At 42.1% G+C, this 21,185-nt stretch overlaps 1 pseudogene; it reads right to left on the reverse strand.

Moving 5' to 3' along the window:
- Positions 1-6,521: 6,521 nt before the first annotated feature.
- Positions 6,522-20,349, reverse strand: LOC124863083 (annotated as a pseudogene).
- Positions 20,350-21,185: the final 836 nt, after the last annotated feature.

Genomic DNA, 21,185 nt, shown 5'->3' on the forward strand with positions numbered 1-21,185 from the left:
TTAAAAGGGTCTCTAAACGAGCTATGAACCTAATCACTGAATCAACGAGTTAACTCTAAACACCTGCAAAAGATTCCTGAGGCCTTTAAAACTCCCAGCCTGGTTATCACGCAAAACCCCAATCATGGGTAAGACTGCCGACCTGACTGCTGTCCAGAAGGCCACTATTGACACCCTCAAGCAAGAGGGTAAGACACAGAAAGACATTTCTGAACGAATAGGCTGTTTCCCAGAGTGCTGTATCAAGGCAGCTCAGTGGGAAGTCTGTGGGAAGGAAAAAGTGTGGCAGAAAACGCTGCACAACGAGAAGAGGTGACCGGACCCTGAGGAAGATTTTGGAGAAGGGCCGATTCCAGACCTTGGGGGACCTGCGGAAGCAGTGGACTGAGTCTGGAGTAGAAACATCCAGAGCCACCGTGCACAGGCGTGTGCAGGAAATGGGCTACAGGTGCCGCATTCCCCAGGTCAAGCCACTTTGAACCAGAAACAGCGGCAGAATCACCTGACCTGGGCTACAGAGAAGCAGCACTGGACTGTTGCTCAGTGGTCCAAAGTACTTTTTTTGGATGAAAGCAAATTCTGCATGTCGTTCGGAAATCAAGGTGTCAGAGTCTGGAGGAAGACTGGGGAGAAGGAATGCCAAATGCCAGAAGTCCAGTGTCAAGTACCCACAGTCAGTGATGGTCTGGGGTGCCGTGTCAGCTGCTGGTGTTGGTCCACTGTGTTTTATCAAGGGCAGGGTCAATGCAGCTAGCTATCAGGAGATTTTGGAGCACTTCATGCTTCCATCTGCTGAAAAGCTTTATGGAGATGAAGATTTCAGTTTTCAGCACGACCTGGCACCTGCTCACAGTGCCAAAACCACTGGTAAATGGTTTACTGACCATGGTATCACTGTGCTCAATTGGCCTGCCAACTCTTCTGACCTGAACCCCATAGAGAATCTGTGGGATATTGTGAAGAGAACGTTGAGAGACTCAAGACCCAACACTCTGGATGAGCTAAAGGCCGCTATCAAAGCATCCTGGGCCTCCATAAGACCTCAGCAGTGCCACAGGCTGATTGCCTCCATGCCACGCCGCATTGAAGCAGTCATTTCTGCAAAAGGATTCCTGACCAAGTATTGAGTGCATAACTGTACATGATTATTTGAAGGTTGACGTTTTTTGTATTAAAAATACTTTTCTTTTATTGGTCAGATGAAATATGCTAATTTTGTGAGATAGGAATTTTGGGTTTTCATGAGCTGTATGCCAAAATCATCCGTATTAAGACAATAAAAGACCTGAAATATTTCAGTTAGTGTGCAATGAATCTAAAATATATGAATGTTAAATTTTCATCATGACATTATGGAAAATAATGAACTTCATCACAACATGCTAATATTTTGAGAAGGACCTGTATTTCACTCTTGAGAATTTGACCACATCCACTATATCTCAGCTTACCTATCTCATATCTCTCCATTCGTCAAGGTGCATTAGTGAAAGCTTGACTTATTAACAACAGCAGCTGTACACTCCCTGATACAATCGAAACACTATCATAAACTGGACATGTGGAATGAGTGTTTTGTAGCTTCCCACACAGTCTACTGCACACTGCACAGCCGTTTTCATCAGTCAGTACAGGAGTGGTGAAAAAAAAGCTGATGCAATAGGCTGATTGTAGTCAACTGAAGTGACTGAGATTTTTAGAGCAATGTGAGAAGGACTCCCTTTTCCCATAACAATTTAATCTGTGGCAGTCAAGCATCTTTCAGATGGTAGGAAAAAGGATTTTGACATAATTCTCATAGAATTCTAAGGCAGAGTACTAGCGCAGGACATGACCAAGATGTTCAAGATTGAAAGCAACTATGTGCCTCAACAAGCCAAAGCACTGACCTATTGAAAACAATAAATTCTTTCTGTAATTATGATGCCTGTTTGTGCTTTTTCCCACCAGGAATGTTGAAGGTTTGGATCCAGGCCCTCAAAATGCCAGAGAAAAAAATTATTACTGCGTTGCTGTAGCTAAATGCTCATACTGGAAAGAACTAAGTAAGCAGTGGAAGCCCACTAACTCTTAGTAACAGGACTTTAAGAAGAGGACTAAGAACTTTTAAGGAGTAAACCATGACTTCCATGACAGAAATGAAAAGGAAAAAAAGAAGCACGAAAGAGAGAAAGGTGGGGTAAAAAGGAAAAGGGGACAGAAAGAGAAAAGAATGGAGGAAAGAAAGAAGGATGAAGAGAATACAAGATAACACCCTGCTTGCTTCTACACCTGTAGAAAGGTTTAGAATACCAGCTTTTTTACCAAAAATTGCATGGTACTTATCATTGCAAGATGTATTTAGTGGTAAATGCGGCTCAATATAGAACATTTGTGTATCTGTTAACACCAGAATCTAAACTCCTGTGGGTCTGAGTGTGAGTGCGCTTGTGCATACAAGGTTTCTCCATAAAAATATGCACACCGCCAAGCCCACCCAACCATTCGCCCAGCGCCAGCAGCCCTAGCCCATCAGTTTGTGAGAGGGAAACATGTACCATCCGGGTAACAGGGCTGGGCAGGGCAACTGCTCCAGGCAAAGCACATCCCACCAGCTGCCCAAGTGCAGGCAAAAGAGATGCTCCACCGCCCCACCCGACCGCCAACTGCAACCTGGCACCCGGTCAGGGGCAAGAGCCACAGAAGGAAGTATTGGAGAAAGGCCACCACAGCACACCAAGGACCGGGCACCCTGCCAACCCCACACCCAAACCTTTGCGGCACTCCAATGATGCACCTGCACCCCAAGGCCCTACATGAGTACTAATGTGATGGAGTGGGTGGAGGGAGGTGTCCGGGGATGGGGAGGGAAGGACTGGGGGGCAAAATTCTCTCCTAGGGAACCAGCTTTCCGGCTGACCCCAATAGGCATGCCTGTTCGCTGAGTTCCAACAAAGGATGGAGCTAAAGGCACATCCATCGGGCGAAAGGCTAGGGACAGGGACCAGGCCGTGAGAACCAACCTAAAACCGGGACCAACACCCCCAGCCCCCCCGGAACCACGCATACACTCAAACCCCGATCCCCAGTCCCGATACAAGTCCCCTGCCCGAAGAAGCCAACAACTTTCCCTTTCACCTTTCTGATGTGTTCCTTTAACACAGAAATAGTCCCGAGTCAGGCATTTTTTTAATCTGTGGGACAATGTGAGTAAACAAATATATGTTGACTTCAACAGGTTCTGGAAACAATTACAGCATATGTAGACCACTTAAATTCTGTTTATGATATCGGTCTCTCTCCTCCTCTTTAATTCTCCCCTTCTGTCTTGCTTCATTGTGGGACTATTTTTAATCCAAAATAGTTCCATATAGGAGCTTTAAGCCTTTGTCACACTTTTATGACTTTGCTTACTCAGTCATTTGCACCTGAGCCTCCATCTTATCTCCAGATGACAACGCTCATATTTCCAACCACCTCTATCAAGATAAACAGCCCCTCTGGAAACGCCTCAGTGCACACATTTGGCAGTTGAGAAGCGTAAACAACTCACCTTTTTCTGATCTTTTCGCCCTACTGCTTTCTGAGCATAAAAAGATGTTATTTTTAACAACTTTGAGAACTTCATCACAGTTAGCAGATATAAAATGATTCACAGTTCCAGGTTTGAAACAAACAATCAGCTCTAAACCTAAACAGAAGAAACATTATGTAACTGCCAGAATGCCAGATATGGGGTGACGTTTGTAAAATTTCACAGCAATATTTTCTATTTAACCTGTTGTATGAAAAAAAAATGGGGGTTATTTTTCAATGTCATATTTTCTCCATGTTATTCATGCATTTATAAATGTCACAGTTCCAAACTAAATACTTAGTTCCAAGTTAACTATTTAGTTAGTAGGCTAAATATTTAGCTCAAAACTAAATATATTTATTAAGCAAGTTAAATCTTTTGTACAAACTAAATAATCAATTTGCAAGCTAAATATTTAGCTCATACCTAAATATTTAATTTGGAGCTAAATATTAAACTTGCTAACTAAATGTTTAAGTTCGAGCTAAATATTTAGGTTCCAGTTAAATATTTAGTTTGGAGCTTACATTCCGTGTAAGTTAAAAAGTTAATTTTTGGTCTCTTCTGACCAGAGCATGCTGGCATTATTGACATCCAAAGATATTCTTTCTGCCACTCTTCCATAAAGGCCAGAATTGTGGAATGCACAACTAATAGCTGTCGGGTCGACAGATTCTCTTACCTGAGCTGCGGTCTCTGCAGCTCCTCCAGAGTTCACATGGGCTTCTTGGCTACTTCTCTGATTAATGCTCTCTTTGCTTGAATTGTCAGTTTAAGTAGATAGCCATGTCTTAGTAGGTTTGCAGTTGTGCCATACTCTTTTCATTTTCAGATGATAGATTGAGCAGAGTTCTATGAGATAAACAATGCATGAAAAATCTCTTTATGAAACCTAATCCTGCTTTAAACTACTCCACAACATTCTCTCTGACCTGTCTGCTGTGTTCCTTGGTCTTTGTGATGCTTTATGTTCCCTAATGTTCTCTAAGAAACATCTGAAGCCTTCACAGAACAGCTGGATGTATTCTGAGATTAAATTACACACTGGTGGACTCCACATACTTATCGGGTAATTTTTACAGGAAACCAGTTGCATTGGGTTTTTTCATGGGTCTCAGAGTAAAATGGGACCAAATACACACTACACACAATGGCCCACTACAGTTTTAAAATTTTTATTTCTAAAAAAAATTTAAAAACATATGTGATTTTTCCTCTGGGCCTTGTCACTTACCCCTGCAATACTGCAATACACTGTTGATGTAGACAGAAGTGGGTTTTCTAAAGTAGGTCAGAATGTGTTCCAATTAAAAGAGACGAGGAAATACTCTGCTCAAAAAAATAAAGGGAACACTTAAACAACACAATATAACTCCAAGTAAATCAAACTTCTGTGAAATCAAACTGTCCACTTAGGAAGCAACACTGGTTGACAATCAATTTCACATATTGTTGTACAAATGAAATAGACAACAGGGGGAAATCTTTGGCGACTATCAAGAAACACTCAATAAAGGAGTGGTTCTGCAGGTGGGGACCACAGACCACTTCTCAGTACCTTTGCTTTCTGGCTGATGTTTTGGTCACTTTTGAATGTTGGTGGTGCTTTCACACTCGTGGTAGCATGAGACGGACTCTACAACCCACACAAGTGGCTCAGGTAGTACAGCTCATCCAGGATGCCACATCAATGCGAGCTGTGGCAAGAAGGTTTGCTGTGTCTGTCAGCGTAGTGTCCAGAGCCTGGAGGCGCTACCAGGAGACAGGCCAGTACACCAGGAGACGTGGAGGAGGCCGTAGGAGGGCAGCAACCCAGCAACAGGACTGCTACCTCCGCTTTTGTGCAAGGAGGAACAGGAGGAGCACTGCCAGAGCCCTGCAAAATGACCTCCAGCAGACCACAAATGTGCATGTGTCTGCACAAACGGTTAGAAACCTGACGTCCACAAATGGGGGTTGTGCTCACAGCCCAACACCGTGCAGGATGCTTGGCATTTGCCAGAGAACACCAGGATTGGTAAATTTGCCACTGGTGCCCTGTGCTCTTCACAGATGAAAGCAGATTCACACTGAGCACATGTGACAGACGTGACAGAGTCTGGAGACACCGTGGAGAGCGATCTGCTGCCTGCAGCATCCTTCAGCATGACCAGATTGGCAGTGGGTCAGTAATGGTGTGGGGTGGCATTTCTTTGGAGGGTCGCACGGCCCTCCATGTGCTCGCCAGAGGTAGCCTGACTGCCATTAGGTACCGAGATGAGATCCTCAGACTCCTTGTGAGACCATATGCTGGTGCGGTTGGCCCTGGGTTCCTCCTAATGCAGGACAATGCTAGACCTCATGTGGCTGGAGTGTGTCAGCAGTTCCTGCAAGATGAAGACATTGAAGCTATGGACTGGTCCGCCCATTCCCCAGACCTGAATCCGATTGAGCACATCTGGGACATCATGTCTCGCTCCATCCATCAACGTCACGTTGCACCACAGACTGTCCAGGAGTTGGCGGATGCTTTAGTCCAGGTCTGGAAGGAGATCCCTCAGGAGACCATCCACCGTCTCATCAGGAGCATGCCCAGGGGTTGTAGGGAGGTCATACAGGCACATGGAGGTCACACACAATACTGAGCCTTATTTTGACTTGTTTTAAGGACATTACATCAAAGTTGGATCAGCCTGTCGTGTGTTTTTCCACTTTAATTGTGTGTGTGACTCTAAATCCAGGCCTCCATTGGTTAATAAATTTGATTTCCATTGATAATTTTTGTGTGATTTTGTTGTCGGCACATTCAACTTTGTACAGAACAAAGTATTCAATGAGAATATTTCATTCATTCAGATCTAGGATGTGTTATTTGAGTGTTCCCTTTATTATTTTTTTTGAGCAGTGTATAATAATGTGCTGCAGTCTTTTTCCTACAGCGCAACCACAACCAGAGCTTTAACATAAGGAGCTCACAAGGACGCAATTCAAGCTTAGTGTATGTAGTTTTATTTTAGACAGTTAACATCCCTCTTCTGGCTACGATTTTCTCTGTTACATTGGTTCCATCTTTGTATTTTGTTTTCCTGGCATTACTTCCAGCGACCGCCCACTTTCCCCTTGCCATGGCTTTTTTTACTGAGGTAGAAAAAATGGACAGAAAAAGATGAGTAATGAAGAATGCCGAGACCTGGAGAACTGAAAAATGCAACATTTTGTATCTACTCACAATTTCTGAGCATGTTGGATTCTGTTCAGCAACACAATAATCTGTGGGATGCAAAGAAAATTGTTCATAATAATGTCAGATTGTTATCAGAGTTTAATTAAAGTTGATTTAGTACAATTGTGGGGACATATGCAACTGGCAAGCATACAGTGCCTTGCAAAAGTATCCATGACCCTTGAATCTTTACACATTTTGTCTTGTTAAAACCACAAACCTGATTAATTGTATCTACTGGTATTTAATTTTTGGGCCAACAAATAAAATAACACATATGTATGAAGTGGAAGGAAGATTATACATGGTTTTTATTTTTTTGTATGTGTGGATTTGACTAGGCCATTCTAACACATGGGTATGCTTTAATCTGGCTGTATGTTTTAATGTATGTTTGATCACCTAAAAACCAGTGAACCAGCTCTCACAGGCCTGTTAGTTCTTCTTTAAGAAGTCCTCCTGTTCTCCACTCATTACCTGTATTGACTTTACCTCTTTGAACTTGACACCTGTCCACACACTCAGTCAAACAAACTCCATCCTCTCCACTATGGAGCTGTGTAAGGACATCAGGGATAAAATAGTAGAAGCATGGAGGTGGAATCTGTCTTTCCATTACCTTAGACCAGCTTACGTGTTTGCTGTGTCCCCTACATGGCGTTTTAGACAGACTGGTCCATAGAATAATAATATAAAATAAATAAATAAACTGACCTGTCTGCCATGTCCCTTGGTATTCATGATGCTGTTTCTTCACTAATGTTCTCTAACAAATCTCTGAGTCCTTTACAGACTGCTACATTTATACTGAGGTTAAATCACACACAGATAAACTTTATTTACTAAATATGGGTTTTCTGTAAGCAATTGGTTGAATACGATTTTAATTAGGGGTTTAAAAGTAATAGGGGTTGAGCACAAATACACAGCGCACTAATCAGATATTTGTTTTAGCTTCACTATTATGTTCTAATTGATCTCCCACAATCCACCACTTTGTGCTGGTTTGTCACCTAAAATCCCAACAAAATACAAAAAAGTTTTTGGGTTTGACAATACGTGAAAAGGTTTAATGAGAATAGTTTTGAAGAGTACTTTAAGGTGGACATGCTTACCGCAGTGATCATTATCAACAGATTGTTAATCTCTCCCTTAGCATTCTTATGCTTTTAAACATGTTTTATCGCTAAAGATTGAATAGCAAAGATGCACATAACCATTTATAAATAAGTGTCATTAGTTAAAAATATTTGATTAAGCAAACATTTACTACAAATAATAATCTGGGTGTATTTTAGGAAATGTCACTGCCTAAAACGGTGTGGGTCTACATCTACTGGTCATAAGCTTTGGGCCACAGACAGCTATCTATGTACAAATAGGTGAAGTTTCAGTTGGTACTTGATCTTTCTAAACCTTTTTACATTCTATGTTTATTAAGCAGCAGCTATGCATAAATATGTTGAAGGTTTAAAATCATCAAGTGATGTCCTTTACCTTTAACACCGTTGGGTAAGTAAATGTCTTTTTCTCCTGAACCCACCTTTTTATGTCATAGAAAAGTTTAAAGCAGGAACAAGTTGTAAAGCCCACCTCATATTTCTGGAGCTTCATTTGCTCGATGTAGTCGAACTTCTCGGATTCCAGCTGGTAGATCCAGTTCCACATCTCATGGGCCCGTTTCCTGGGAAATGCAGAGACAGAATTTAGAACCAAACTATACGTTGTTATTTTTATAAATATGTTTTATGTGTGTCATTGTGCGAATCTGTGCGTGTTTGTGAGTGCAACTGTGTGAATGTGGTTCTAGTGTAAAGCACTGTGAGTAGTCTTTATGACTAGAAATGTGCTATAAATTCAGTCCGTTTACCATTAACAGCACTGTAAATGTCTGAGCTTTATTTTCCTTTCCTAAAAATATCCTCCAAAGACAGATGAAAGACTGAATTTATGGACCAAAACAAGGGAGAAATAATGAAAGCTGTTCTTCATGTATCGTCTTACTCATTAAGAATACCTGGTCTAGAAAACATCTGTTTATAAAAGTTGCAGTTCTTTTATAAATAAATCAAAGACATCACAAAATAAGCCTCAGATGTTCACAAGGAAGGATGGGGTAAGGTTCACCACTTTGTGAACAGCTGCGTCAGCAAATAGTCCAACAGTTTAAGAACAGTCTGTCAAACGACAGAACTGGCACTTCTGAGTCTTTGGTCAAAGGAGTAGTTATTTATTTGGTTTGTTGAGGATTTACTTACAAACCACCACCTGGAACTAACGCAATCATGCATCAAATTCAAAATGAGTGAAGATTTGCAGACAACAAAGTTTATAAGTTTGAACATTAAATATTTTGTCATGTGGTGGATTGAACTGCATATAGGTTGAATGGTATTTGCAAATCATTGCATTCTGTTTTTATCTACACTTTACACAACGTTCCAACTTCACAGGAATTAAGATTATATATGAAAAATATATACAAAACTGGGTTACAAGTGCACGCCAAGTGACATTACCATTTCTTCCGGTGCTTGTGCCACTCCCTAATGAAATGGAGCCCTGGGTGAGGAGCCTTACCTCTCTAATAAAAACCTGTCACTGGACAAAATTACTAGCTGATTACAATACAGTTGGTAGGCACTCACTTTAGACCATCCTCCTTCATATTTTCGATGCCTAGAGCCTGCCGTCTATCAGCCAGTGTCTTCCTTTTGACCTCCCTGCCTGTTAGGCGCTTGCTCTTCCTCGACTCAGCCTGCAACAGAGTTCAGTAATACAGAGTCACCCTCTGCATTATCCTCTTATCATCATCATAGCTTCAGCTATAAACAACAGGTGACTGACCTTGGCCAGGAAGCCTCCAAAGTTGGCTCCCATGCCAGACAGCACCTTCTTCTTCTTGGCGTCATCATCTGCCTTCTTTTTGGCCTCCTCTTCTTCTTTTCTGTGACGCTCCTCCTGCAAAGCATATTTATAAGGGACCAAGTGGTGATGACATGCTTACTTGGAAAATGTATTGGTGTTTTGAACCACAAAGACCAATGTATGTAATTATGGTTTTGTGTAATGGATCAACACTGGCAACAGATTTTCCATTTTCAGATGATGAATTGAAAAAATCTCTGTGGAATGTTTATAGCTTAAGATGTTTTTGTATAACCTAACTTTGCTATAAACCTCTCCACATCTTTTCCCCAGACCTGTCTGCTCTGTTTCACCAATGTTCTCTAACAAAGCTCTTAGGTCTTTCTGAATTTACACAGAGATTAAGTGACACATAGGGGTATCAGAGTCTGTATCCATAGCCACATCACAATTTTAAGATTTGTATCGGTAGAAATTTTAGAGAACCATGTATCAGTTTCTTTCCACATAGCAGCTAAACCACTTTGTGTTGGTCAATGTATTTGGTCCCCTAAATACATTGAAGTTTTTTGTTATAATAAAAAGTGTGAAAAAGTTGTATGAATACTTTTGCAAGGCACTAATATGAAATATAAAATGTGAGTGGCAGGTAAATAGAGTTTTTTGTCGTTCTAAACAGGTATACAGATATTCTAAACAAGAGTGCAGTTGTATTAAGACATGCAGGTCTTTACCGCAATCCTATGCTGTCGGTCCTTTTCCTTCTCCGTTCTAACCCTCTGGATCTCGGCCCTCTCTGCTCGACGGTTCTCCTGTGGAAAAATATTTAGCAATGAATACCTACAGGGTCATTTGTGTCCTAAACCAATTTCTCTTGGTTTAGAGCATAGATTAATCTTAAGGTTATCTCACAATGCGCTCTTTGAGACCAATAAGTTCCTCCTCATCCTTCTTCCTCTGCTCAAAGTGAACATCAATCAGGGTGTGCAGCTCCAGTAATCCTTTTCCATACGCTTTCTATGGATGTCCTGACAAAGTAATGAAAGGCAGACCAATCTTTCAACATGTCAACAGATATCGAAAGGTTGATAACAAAGAGAAAGACCAGGACCCACTGCTTATAATAAGTGGACAAAAAACCTTCCACTGTGCAGTTTGTACCTGATCCAAGACCAGATCTAACCAAGAAAATGGCCTGTATAAGATTGTTCAACTGAAACTAAACCAGCAGTTTTCCTTCTGTTGTTACTACATCCAGTTCCAAATTTGTATAAAATGAAAACATGATGGGACTGGACTTGAGTTTTAGTTTCAAGCAATTGAAGGCCTTCTAGTATTGACAAGTTAATTATTTTCAATGTGGTTCTGTAGCAGAAATAAATTATGAACTACATAATGCTGTAATTTTGTCTAGAGACATTGGTAAATTTGCCCTTTAGAGGTTTTTGTTGTTACAACATAGACCTTTTCTGCTACAGGACCTTTTGTACTGGCTATGTATCAATTAATCGATGCCAGGGTGATGTTTCCTATCAACCTTGACAATCAATGATTTAAAGTAGTTTACTGCAGTCTACTGAGAGTTTACTGAAAATAAATTTTGACATATGACTCCAATAAAGAACATCTACTAGTACAAGGTTGCTTAGTTATGTTATAATTAGTTTGGTTTGATCAGGGGTCCTAATCATTCATATTTCTTTAGTCTACTGGACTAAAAAGAGATCAGAACCAAAATAAAGAAGTTGTATCTATTTAGAAAAAAATCTACAACTAAATTAAGCTACATTTATTATTTCAGCATTCCTTATGTGAGCTTATGTTCACAATTCCTGAAAATACGTAACTGCAAGGAAATACAAACTGATACTCAATGGTTTAAGTACATGGGTTGATACAGTTTACCTATGGGTACATATTTGAAGTAAGGACAGACGGAAAAGCAAAGCAGGGGTACAAATTTGTGAAGAGGCAAATTAACCCGGTCTGTTGTCACGGTTCGAAGATAGAGGAGGGGGCCCTGTCTGTCCTGAACCCAGAGAAGGTGCCATTCATTTACTGCCAGAACCAAACAAGTCCCAGTTTGTTGTATGTCATGGAAAAAAAAAAATAACATTTACACTTTAACACATCATGTAGGTCAAGTCTAAAGCATGTGCTTTGATGACAAGCTGTGATAAGGTGTCCTACATACACTCATTGGCCACTTTATTAGGTACACCTTGCTTGTACCGGGTTTGACCCCTTTTTGCCTTCAGAACTGCCATAAATCCTTCGTGGCATATATTCAACAAGGTACTGGAAACATTCCTCAGAGAGTTTGGTCCATATTGACATGATAGCATCACACAGATGCTGCAGATTTGTCGGCTGCATCCATGATGTGAATCTCCCGTTCCACCACATCCCAAAGGTGCTCTATTGGATTGAGATCTGGTGACTGTGGAGGTCATTTGAGTCCAGTGAACTCATTGTCATGTTCAAGAAACCAGTCTGAGATGATTCGTGCTTTATGACATGGCGCGTTATCCTGCTGGAAGTAACCATCAGAAGATGGGTACACTGTAGTCATAAAGGGATGGACATGGTCAGCAACAATAGTCAGGTAGGCTGTGGCGTTGACACGTTGCTCAATTGGTACTAAGGGGCCCAAAGTGCCAAGAAAATGTCCCCCACACCATTACACCACCACCAGCCTGAACCGTTGATACAAGGCAGGATGGATCCATGCTTTCATGTTGTTGACGCCAAATTCTGACCCTACCATCTGAATGTCGCAGCAGAAATCGAGACTCATCAAACCAGGCAATGTTTTTCCAATTTTATTGTCCAATTTTGGTGAGCCTGTGTGAATTGTAGCCTCAGTTTCCTGTTCTTAGCTGACAGGAGTGGCACCCGGTGTGGTCTTCTGCTGCTTAAGCCCATCCGCCTCAAGTTTCGATGTGTTGTGCGTTGAGAGATGCTCTTCTGCATGCCTTGGTTGTAACGAGTGGTTATTTGAGTTACTGTTGCCTTTGTATCAGCTCAAACCAGTCTGGCCATTATCCTCTGACCTCTGGCATCAACAAGGCATTTGCGCCCACAGAAATGCCGCTCACTGGATATTTTCTCTTTTTCGGACCATTTTCTGTAAACCCTAGAGATGGTAGTGTGTGAAAATCACAGTAGATCTGCAGTTTCTGAAATACTCAGACCAGCCCGTCTGGCACCAACAACCATGCCACGTTCAAAGTCACTTAAATCACCTTTCTTCTGCATTCTGATGCTCGGTTTGAACTGCAGCAGATCGTCTTGACCATGTCTACATGCTTAAAAACATTGGGTTTCTGCCATGTGATTGGCTGATAAGACATTTGCGTTATCGAGCAGTTGGACATGTGCACCTAATAAAGTGGCAGGTGAGTGAACGTGTCCTTTACATGTTAAAAAAGCTTCACTTTTGCACTGAACTCACAAAATAACCAAGCTTTGTTTACTTGCTTCAATAATTTATTTTTATCACGACGTTAAAGACTGTAATGCTCCCATAATCCTGTGTGAAAATACTCAAAAATGTCAAAGGCAGCACCCGACTGTACAAAGTTATCCATCCATTCATCCATCCTTCCATCCATCGTCTTCCGCTTATCCGGGGTCGGGTCACGGGGGCAGCAGCCAAAGCAGAGAGACCCAGACTTCCCGCTTCCCAGCCACTTGGGCCAGCTCGTCTGGGGGGATCCCAAGACATTCCCAGGTCAGCCGAGAAACATAGTCCCTCCAGCGTGTCCTGGGTCTTCCTCTGGGCCTCCTCCCAGTGGGACGTACCTGGAAAACCTCAGCAGGGAGGCATCCAGGAGGCATCCTAACCAGATGCCAGAGCCACCTCAACTGGCTCCTCTCGACGTGGAGAAGCAGTGGCTCTACTCTGAGTCCCTCCCGGATGACCGAGCTTCTCACCCTATCTCTAAGGGAGAGCCCAGACACCCTGCGGAGGAAACTCATTTAGGCTGCTTGTATCCGTGATCTCGTTCTTTCGGTCATGACCCAAAGCTCATGACCATAGATGAGAGTAGGAATGTAGATCGACCGGTAAATTGAGAGCTTCTCTTTTTGACTCAGCTCTCTGTTTACCACGACAGACCGGTGCAGCGCCCGCATCACTGCTGATGCAGCACCAATCCGTCTGTCATTTTTCCCTCATTGGTGAACAAGGCCCGAAGACACTTGAAGTCCTCCACTTGAGGCAGGACCTCCCCCCCCCCCCGACCCGGAGAAGGCACTCTACCCTTTTCCGGCTCAAGACCATGGCCTCGGACTTGGAGGGACTGATTCTCTTCCCGGCCGCTTCACACTCGGCTGCAAACCACTCCAGTGAGAGTTGTAGATCACGAGCTGATGAAGGCAATAGGACCACATCATCAGCAAAAAGCAGAGACGCAATCCTACGGCCACCAAAATGGATCCCCTCAACACCTTGGCTGCGCCTAGAAATTCTGTCCATAAAAGTTATGAACAGAATCGGTGACAAAGGGTAACCTTGACAGAGTCCAACCGTCACCAGAAATGAGTCCGACTTACTGCCGGCAATGCAGACCAAGCTCTGACACCGGTCGTACAGGGACCTAACAGCCTGTATCAAAGGGCATGGTACCCCATACTCCCGGAGTACCCGCCACAAGATTCCCTGAGGGGCACGGTCGAACGCCTTCTCCAAGTACACAAAACACATATAGACTGGTTGGGCGAGCTCCCATGTACCTTCCAGGACCCTACTGAGGGTGTAGAGCTGGTCCAGTGTTCCACGGCCAGGGCGAAAACCACACTGCTCTTCCTGAATCCGAGGTTCGGCTATCCGATGGACCCTCCTCTCCAGAACCCCTGAATAGACCTTACCAGGGAGGCTTAATGAATCCCCTGTAGTTGGAACACACTCTACCGGCCTCCTTTCTGAATAGGGGGACCACCACCCCGGTTTGCCAATCCAGTGAAACTGCCCCCGATGTCAACGCGATGCTGCAGAGTCGTGTTAACCAACACAACCCTACAACATCCAGAGCCTTAAGGTACTCTGGGTGAATCTCATCCACCCCCGGGGCCTTACCACCGAAGAGCTTTTTAATCACCTCCGTGACCTCAGCACCAGAGATTGGAGAGCCCGCCCCTAGGTCCCAAGGCTCCGCTTCCTCAGTGGAAGACGTGCCGGTGGGATTGAGGAGGTCTTCAAAGTACTCTGCCCACCAACCCACAATGTACCGAGTTGAGGTCAGCAGCACATCCTCCCCACTGTAAACATTGTTGGTGGTGTACCTCTTCCCCCCCATAGACGCCAGATGGTGGACCAGAATAGCCACAAAGCGAGATATGAATCTATACCTTCTCATAAACTGTAACGTCCGGAGCTGTGAACATAATGACTCTTTTATCTCTGTTTCAATCTTTGTTTACTTAACTTACATCAAAGTCCACTCTTTCACCCTCTGGAATCTTTGGAGGAGCAAGTTGGGGCACAAGTGGCCTTTGAAAGGAAAAACCTAAGTTTAGCCAAAGAAAGTTAAGAAAACCACAGAAAGACAGATATGAACACTTTGAGACATACTTAGGCTTGGGGCGCTCTTCTTCTGTAGAGAAAATGCAAAAATGAACAAAATTGAGAGTTAATTCCATGGGTGTATAAAATGATTCAAGATATTGAAAATGATTATTCACATTTTGAAATGAAGAACAGTTGAGGGGCTAACAAGACACAAAATGTCATTTTGTCAAGTTACATTCAAACAAGAATCCTAAAACATACTTTTTATATTAAATCTTAAGACCCACCAATCAGAAAAAGATTTGGATCAGATATGATCTTAAATTATTATATATTGTCTGAGCAGGGGGTATTTAGGAAATGATTTATTGCACCAGATTCAGGTTAATGCACACTTATTATGAATGTCACAAAGATTTTGGATTTGTAGAAATGAATTTGAACCATTCTTTTTTCTGGATCATCTGATGATACAACAAATCTAAACTTTAAAAACAAGACATGCACAAGTTTTATCATTGTGGATCTAAGGGTCAAAATTACTAATACAGTTTAAAATATATCCATACAGTACTTTTTCCACTAACAGTTGTTTAAATGTCTTTTGGCAAGTTGCAGAGAAACAACATAACCTTTGTAGCCATCAGTTAGATTTTAGTTTATTTTACCACTGTTCATTTTTAGAAATGGGAGAGCTCACTGAAATCAGTGGAGTGCTCTGAGGGAGCTTTTTCATTGTTGACAACCTTTAAATCCATGTTGATGTAAAAGTCACTTCTCTGTGGACAGTGACACTACAGTGTTCCAACACAGTCAAATTAGTCCAGATGCCAAAGAGGCAGTGAAATATTCCTGTATCAGTGTCTGAAAACTGAAGGTAAATTTTAGCATTGTGTTGTGTCATTATATGTGGAAGCTAAGAATAATAAAATCCTGACTACTGTTCATTCATTTTCAAGGTTCATACTTTGTACTCAAACCACCACAGTTAAAATAAAATGCAGGAAAAAATCCCAAGAAAATTTTAATTTGGAAAAGTATTTAACTTTGTAATGAAAAATGAATAGAAAAGCTGATACTGGTATTCGAGCATATGAATTTCAGTGGTTCTTAATGGTGACACACGTCAATGTAAGATGTGCAACAAAAGAAAAAAACTGTTATTATTTTCTATGGTGAGTTGAAGACTCCAGTGCCACCTGTAGTAACGAGGAATCAACTTTATTGACTGACCAACTAGTTTGAGCTTGTGGCCTTCATGAGGGTCATTACAAATCCCCAAACATTCAAATACCCAAAGATTTTGTACTCATACTAGTAAACAGGGTTGCGGGGGCAGCAGACTTAGTAGAGATGCCAAGACTTCCCTCTCTCTAGACACCTCTTTCAGCTCCTAAGGGGGAAGCAGAGACATAGTCCCTCCTTCTGGTGGGACGTGCCTGGAACACTCCTGGGGGAGGCATCCAGGAGGCATTTGACACAGATGCCTGAGCCACCACAACTGACTTCTCTCGATGTGGAGGAGCAGGGGCTCGCATGCGAGCTGCTCACCCTATCTCTAAGTGAGAGCCCGACCACCCTACGGAGGATGTTTATATTAGCCGCCTGTATCCAACCTTTTTCTTTTGGTTCATGCCCATAAGCGAGTGTAGGAATGTAGACTGATGGGTAAATCAAATGCTTTGCTTGGCTCAGCCCTCTCTTCACCACAACAGACTGGCACATTGTCCCTTTACTCCGGCGGCTGCACCGTTCCGTCTGTCGATCTCCCGCTCCATTCTCCCCTCATTCGTGAACAAGACCGCGAGATTCTTGAACTCCTCCACTTGAGGCAAGAGCTCTTCTCCAACCTGAAGAGGACAAGCCACCCTTTTACGGTCGAGAACCATGGCCTCAGACTTGGAGGAGCTGATCTTCATCCCAGCCGCTTCACACTCGGCTGCGAACCGCCCCAGTGCACGTTGTAGGTCTTGGCGAGAGGGGCCACGTCCTCTGCAAAAACAAGAGACAAAATTCACTGGTCCCCAAACCAGCCCCCCTCTGGCCCCTGTCTGCGCCTAGTCCATAAAAGTTATGAACAGGACTGGTGACAAGAGCGCAGCCCTGCTGGAGTCAACTTAGTGCCAGCAATGTGGACAATGCTCTGCTTGTACAGAGACCGGATGGGCCTTAATAAAGGCTCCTGGAGCGACCCCCTGAGGGCACCACGATGGACATGGTGAAACCCTTTCTCCAGGTCCACAAAACACATGTGGACCAGTTGGGCAAACTCCCATGAACCCTCGAGCACCCTGTAAAGCGTGTGGAGCTGGTCCAGTGTTCCACAGCCGAGACAAAAACCACACTGCTTCTTCTGAAGCTGAGGTTAAACTGTCAGTCGGATTCTCCTCTTCAACCTCAACCCAGCTTAATATATAATGGCTATGCTGTTTCTGTATTCAGAAACCTAGCAAATTCCATGAGCTTAAATATTTTAGGAAGTAAGGTCAAACATAAAGCCAGAATTATACTGGAATGTTGTTGATAGTTACACAAAGTATGTGCTTCCTCTGCAACTTGCTAAGGAGCATTTATCCAACTATTGGGGTGGATTTATGCATATATTTAAGCCTGGGTCATTAAAACAAGATCCACATTATACTGAAACTCATTAAAGCTCAGTCCTCCCTGAAAAAAAAAAACAGTCCAAAAACTCATTGAAGCAACATTTATGCTGATTTTGCCTATCTGTACATTTCTGAAAAATCTGCAGTATTTTTTGTACATTTAATCAAACGGAACTTAAAGGGTGGAAGTTAAGAAGTGAGTCCTGCTGGATTTTATTATATATTTTAGATAATTATAGGAATTATAATTATAGGAAAATTGTCTTGCACATTTATTTTGCTCTCAAATTCTTCCTGGGCATCTTGATCTGATGGCCCAGCGAAAGAAAAGCACAGTGAAGGATGCGAGGATGTTAGCAAAGCAACAAATGAAATGGCACAACAATCATTGATTTAGGTAAAATGTGAGCATAAGGGTAAAGTGAGAAGAGAATAAGAATAAAGAAAAGTAGAATTGTACAAATTGGTTACAGATAACAGATAAAAATAGATAAAATTAGTGTGAAATAATGTGAGATAAAAATATCAAGAAAAACAAAGCAAAAATAAATAAGGGAGAGGCAGTTGCACAGTTTATATGACCAACTGAATATTTATTCATCAGAAGCACCAGGCTTAAATTATTCAACATTTTGGAACATTTAGGCAGATTCTCTCCTTACTCATTGCTATCTAAAGGCCCTAAGTCACACTTTATTTCCTGGAGGAAAAAACATTTAAGAGATTCCTGCTGTAGTAAGTTTGTGTTGAAAGGTGAAATTCATCTTACCTTGGTACTCCTGCTGTTCTTTTGGCCAGAATCAACACAGAAACACCCAATGAGAAAGCCGGAGAAATATGTTGATAAGTTAATGCATTACACTAACTCAGTAGAAAGAAAAAGAGGATACGGAGTGTAAACCTTTCTTTTATTAAACATACCTCCTCCATCATCCTCAGCCTGTTCAGCCTCCTCTTCATCCTCTTCGGGCTCAGCCTCCTGCTCCTCCTCAACTTCTAGTCAGATACAAAGCACAAAGTTAACAGTTTTATCTGTGGTGTAAAAGAACAAGAGACATACATGTAACCTGGAACTTACCTTCTGCCTGCTCCCTGCAGAGATGTATTAAAAAAAGAGGGGGAAACATATTGAGTGACTACACTTCATAAGTTTACTGGAAAGAAGATAGATAAAGTCCTTCCACTCACCCATATTCCTCCTAAAGTCCAGCATAGGGCATCACAGAGACACACAGCACAAACAAGCAAACGTGCACAAACTCATACCTAAGGGCAGTAGGTATGTTGTGTTTTTGCACTGTGGGAGAAAGCCAGAGTACCGAGAGAGAACCCGCGCGTGCACAAGAACAAGCAAAATCCATGCTGAAAGACCCCAGGCTGGAATTCAAACCCAGAGACTTCCTGCTGCAAGGAAACTGTGCCACCAGCTGCCCCACAGTGCAGGTAAAGGAATGATTTAGTTTAAAATGGGTTATTGCAACTAGAATATATACAGTGAGTAAAGGCCCCAGACCCAGAGAATACCTCAGACATACATCAGACAGTGCCAGCAGTTATAGTGTTTGATAGGGGTCATATTTCAGGGATGCATATTGCTGGGTGGTTGCCTCATGCAACTGCTCGCCATGTTGCAAGGCATACAGTCCCTTGCAAAAGTATTCACGCCCCTTGAGCTGAATAACATTTGTCACATTACAACTACAGACTTCACTGTATTTTATAGGGATTTTTTAACACAAAGTATTGCAAAATTGTAAAAAGTGAAAGAAATTTGATGCAGCATACAGAGTTTTACATGTACTGTAGTCAAAGAAGTTCAGTTCTACTTCTATCTGACCAGCGCCAAAGAAAATGCAAATGTATCCCGCCTTTTAAAAACTACTATAATTTTACATCCTCACAATTGCGCACTATTATATCTGAAAGGTTTGAGGTCATAACGTGACAAAAATTTGAAAAAGTTAATGTGACTTTGGCAAGGTACTATATGATTTACAGCTTGCTGCATGAGGGCATGTTGTGTGGGGATGCCAACACACACACACACACACACACTAGTTACAGCATTGGCCCCCTGTTGCACAATCATAAAAACTCTGTTTAATGCATTGGCTCCTCTCGTTATGTGATCTCTTCTGCCCTGGAGTAGCATTTCTATATGTAGCAGTTCTTTGTAGATCACGTCATTTCCAAACCCGCAGCTGGCCTCAGCATTTACAGATCACATTCTCTGGGTGCTCAAAATTTTCTACATCGTTCAGGGTACAAGAGATGCTTTTGTTTTTTTCTGTTACAATTTGTTACGTTGCCAATTTGTTTCAATACTTATAGAACATCTGATTTATGGATGCACATACATTAGATACTAATGGTAAATGGGCTGAACTTGTGTAGCGCTTTATAAAGTCCCCTGAGACCCCAAGGAACTTTACACTACAATCAGTCATTCACACATTCATATACTGACAGGGATAAGCCAGTGGGGCACACTGACAGAGGTGAGGTTGCCATACACAGCCCTCCAGCCACCAAGCCCTCTGACCACCAGAGGCAGGCAATTCAGGTCAAATGTCGACGAACTCCTACCACCGGGGCCCGATACCATTCACGATGTTCCCACAAATTGTGAAATACAGTGAATAGGTGACCTTTGTTGCTCCTGAGTCATTAGTCATGGGACTAAATTCAGACTAAAAAGTTTTTTCTTTGAATTTACGTGCATATGCAGACTTTGTTAAAACACCATATCTTGCTAACTGATAAGATAACCCTTAAACAGTAAAAAGCTTTGTGAACAACTTCAATCTGGTTCATGTAATCTTACAGCATAGAAACAGTTCTGTTCAAGATCACTGATGGCAGCTGATGGAGGTTTTTCTTTCCATTTTCACTGCAACTTTTAGCATCATAGCAGATAACATTCTTCTCATCTGTTCAGTTTTCCTTTCTTATATACCAACAAATCAGTCTAATTCTTTACTCTAACAAGTTTCTGCCTGGGTTTGCCCTGCATTTTGCATTAAATCCAACCAGATTCCTTGTCCCATCTGAAGCAAACCATCCCCACAGCATGATGCTGCCAGCACCATGTTTCACTATGGGGAAGATGTCATTGGAGCAATGTGAAGTTTTAGTTTTCTGTCACACATTTTGCACATAGGCCAAAGAATTCAGTTATGACCTCATCGGATCAGGACACCTTTGGAAAATCGTTTGACTCCCTGTATCACTTGTCTTTCACTTCACAATTATGCACTGCCTTCTATTGAAATATACGGAAATTTGTGGTTGTAATTTGACAAAAATGTCAAAATGTTTAAAGAGTATTATGCCTAGAATGCAATGTCCTTCAAAATTAAGAAGCAATAGAAAGAGCAACCTCATTATAATGTATCTAACTGCACACTGCCATGTATTGTATGAAAGGACAGTAGTAACATA

The sequence above is a fragment of the Girardinichthys multiradiatus genome, chromosome X (genome assembly GCF_021462225.1).
Source record: "Girardinichthys multiradiatus isolate DD_20200921_A chromosome X, DD_fGirMul_XY1, whole genome shotgun sequence".
NCBI classification, from domain to species: Eukaryota; Metazoa; Chordata; class Actinopteri; order Cyprinodontiformes; family Goodeidae; genus Girardinichthys; species Girardinichthys multiradiatus.